We start from the raw sequence: 4,137 nt of genomic DNA on the forward strand, positions 1-4,137 counted from the left end.
ATTCAGCCAAGGGTGGGTATTGTGAAAATTTAATGCTTTCTTGCCCAATTTAATTTCTAAACACATTTAACTAACTAAAACTACCAATTTAACTAAAAATCAAAACCTAAAAATTTCAAAATCTCTCCCCTAGAATTTCGTCCAGCCCTTGATGTCACTTTTAGATCTCTCTCCTCAAGCATGCTAAATGGAAACAAAGGCATAAGAAAGGTAGAAATCAAGCTAAAGTCAAAAAATCTTACCGTTAGACGTGTAAACGGGCGAAAAACGCGAATTCCCCTTTGAATTTTCTTGTTTCTCTTTGATTTTTCTTTTTTTCTTCCTTTCCTCTCTATTTTCTCTCTTGTTCTCTCTTATGGCCGGCCAGCACCTAAAATGGGGTTAAAATGGGCTGACTTTTCATTAAAATAATATTATATCATTAAAAAAATGCCACGTGTCACTTTCCCATTAGCCCATTTTTAAAATTTCATCCATTTGTTTCCAAATTTTCACCATACACTTGTCCCACATATCCATAGCTTAGATAAAATTCTCAGACTTATCCAAAGTTTCGGTGGAGTAATTTTTAAAATTTATACTTTTGCCCCCGTAAAAGTCAAAAATTACATTTTTGCCCCAAAAACTGAAAAATTGCCCATAGACATATTTTTCATCCCTTATACTCATACCATTCTCCAATTTGTCAAATGTGATCTAAATTCTCTCAAAATCTCAAATTTTGTCCGCGGGGGTGGCAAAATTACGATTTTGCCCCTACACTCTAGAAATCACCAAAATTAAACTTTTTCACTTCCTATCATTAAATTATACTCCAAATAGTTAATCTTGGTCAAAAATTTCAGTCCATCATCAAATTATTATCTTAGGTGGCAAAATGACGATTTTACCCCTAAGCATCAAAATTTTCAATTTTACCCCTAATGAACCCTCGAACTTCGAACAATCATTTTTAGTCATTCCCTGACCATAAAATATTAAATTTCATCCTACGATTCCTATTTGAACTAGTTCAAGGTTAAATCAACTCAAGTGTACCGTTAGGTACGATACCGGGTTTTGTCTATTCTTAGGTGCTTTCCTAGCATAATAACATGCTACTCAGTGCATGTATATCATGACATGTGTTTATAGGGTCGGGTTTTACAATAATCTAGGCATACCACAAAGGGTGAAATGAGGAATAGATATGTCGAAATTGAGGAAAGTAAGGAGGGGTTCTTACACATGGTAAGGGATGTTGACATTTAAACGGATGTATATATATGTATATGTGGAGTTACTCATGTCGTCAGTGGGAATAAAGAATTATTCTTAGTGATTTGAGATTTGAACACAATGTGCTTGATGGGTTGCATAGGTGGTACTATAAGATACTAATTGACATAATATACATTATTGGAAATAATTATGAAAATGGGGGAAGAATAAATTCTAGAATTTTGAAGTAATAATGTGAACATAAGTAGAATGATCAAGATAGACAAAATTCATGATGATATTAAGTTGAAGTGGTTAAACTATTTGAGTTATAAGATAAGAAAGACAATTAGTTGTGAATACTAAGGAATTGTGGAACACTAGAAACAATGAATAATGATGTGTGTGGTGTTTTATGTGTATGGTGAAGTCATTATACAATATGAAAATGATGCTTTAAGGTGGGATTTATTGATGGTTGACAAGTGTTAAAGAATGAGATGAATTTGAAAATATTGGCTTGCTCTATTATATGTGATAAGCACAAGAGAATATAAATGGTTATGAAAATTGTGACGTAAGCCTGGAGGAACACCAAACGGTTGAGGATGATTAATGTAGTAACCTTAAATGTAGATGAATAGCGTTGATTAAGTAAACTTCAACAGTCATCGTGCCGTAACGCTAGGAACACCTCATGTTTAGGACGCATGAATAAGATGTGAAAGGCGTGAAGTTGAACTTACGAATTGAATTAAGGTCATTGGACTTGATGATAAGCTTGGTTAATCGGAGTTTTAAGGTTTTGGAGGGTATTTATATGAATGAATTAGGAAGTTTCTTTATGGCCTTATATATTGGCATGTAGGTAAATGAGAAGTTGGAGTTTGTTTTTGAGAATATGGTTAATAATCTTTATTAGATTTGAATCATCCATGATGTTAAATATATCTGAAATAAATAAAGCATGTTTTGACCCTTACGTATTATGAAATGCTTGAATGTGGGAAGGTTTGATAAAAGATCAAGGTAGAGGAGTTGTGGATGGTTAAGTAAACATGCATAATTGATGATTTAAGGATGATTTGATTGAGGTGTGACTAGAATTAATAGCATATTTGAATTCTCTTCATAAGATGAAGAATGATATTGTTTTGATCCAACAAGAGTAGTACCCATGATTAAATGTATTATGACATTGTTGAGTTTTCTATAAAGATTGGAAGTCGATATAATGCATAAACCAAGATCTTATGTTAAGAATGCTCGACAATGATGTGGTAGGATTTTAAAGCTTTGACTATTCACCTTACGCTGATTTGAATTCGAGGACGAATTCATTTTAAGTGGGGGAGACTGTAGTACCCCGTACTTTGATATGGTGGCTAATAAAGCTTACAGATGCCAATTGAGGTTAATTACCGAGTTAAAAAGGTGATTCAGAAGTGAACTTGTGAAACCTCAACCTCTATAGACCCTGTAACTAACAGTAGACGCAATAACACGGACCAGGGGCAATATCATCATTTCTCATGGTGAGCTCCTGGAAGTAGCTCTCAAATGTTATTAAGGTCTAAATAGACCTAAGAAATAAATGAATGATGGTAAAAATGAATGAAGAAGATAGAAATATCGATAATTTTCACTATAGGGGCAAAACGGTCATTTTGCATCTCAATTCAAAATTTTTAAGTTTTCGTGAACCCGAGTATTTCTGGACTCTCATGAACCTTGTCTTAGTGTCAAAGAAGTAAAAAGATTGTATAAAGGCAATGGAAAGACAAAATAACCTTGTTAAGGGTATTTTGGTAATTACGTGAGAAAATGGATAAACATAAGGCATAAATATCTAAGTTTCTAGCAACTTCTTCTTCTTCTTCTTCCTTTCTCACATTTTTTTACCTTCCATGGGAGCTTGCTTTGAAACCTCTATAGATTTTCTCAAGTTAACCACAATTTCCATGCTTTTGTGCACCTTTTCTTAAAGTCCTTTGTGTTCTTTTCCTCTTTCACCTTAAAACCCTCAAAAGTGTTTCCTTAATACTTTCTCTCACTAGTTGGATGTTCTAGAGAGAGAAAGAGAAATTTTTCACAAGATTTCGAAAGTTTTTGAAAAGGAATTCGATTACAAAGCTACCAAGGTGAGTAATGAAACTGAGTTGATTTTTTTTTTAGTTGTTGAGAATGGCTAGTGGCTAGAATTGTGAGTGTTTTGTAGTTGAGGTGGTCTATTCATTTTAGTGTGACTAGAATGGTGAAAATAGATAGCCACTTAATGGTAGTTGGAAGCTAACTAGGAATAATTAGTAGAGCACGATTTAGGAGATAGCTTTTAGAAATATGGTTATGTGAATTGAGTTGATTTGTGATGCTATTATGTGTGATAGGTCCCAACGAGACCCCACATCTCCATTCGGACCATTAGTGGCAGTTGGAGTCGATTTGAGAATCAACAAAGATAATGTGAGTGAACTTGCATTAAAATGTTTTGGAATAAGTGATTTATATGCTTGATTGAGCTACTTCAAATATTGTTGGTTTTTCTTTAAAAGTTGCATGGGAACAAGCCCTTGATGAAACATTTTTATGTTATGAAATATGAATGTGATTAATTCATGTGTTCCCACATTATGTTGATATGTATGTTATGCATGGAATGATACTATTGTGTGATAATTATGACCCAACTATGTGCGGTGTAGGGGTGCACATGAGTTGATGATGAACCATGTGCGGTGTAGGAGTGCACATGAGCTGATGATGACCCAGCCATTTGCGGTGTAGGAGTGCACATGAGCTGATGATGACCCAGCCATGTGCAGTGTGGAATGGCACATAAGCTGAGAGAGACTTGGGGTGAGGCCGGTGGTCGTATGTATGTTTATATATGTTATATATATATATATATATATAGTAGGTTAGTAGGTAAATTATATT

This window comes from Theobroma cacao, chromosome 5 (assembly GCF_000208745.1).
Source record: "Theobroma cacao cultivar B97-61/B2 chromosome 5, Criollo_cocoa_genome_V2, whole genome shotgun sequence".
Taxonomy (NCBI): domain Eukaryota; kingdom Viridiplantae; phylum Streptophyta; class Magnoliopsida; order Malvales; family Malvaceae; genus Theobroma; species Theobroma cacao.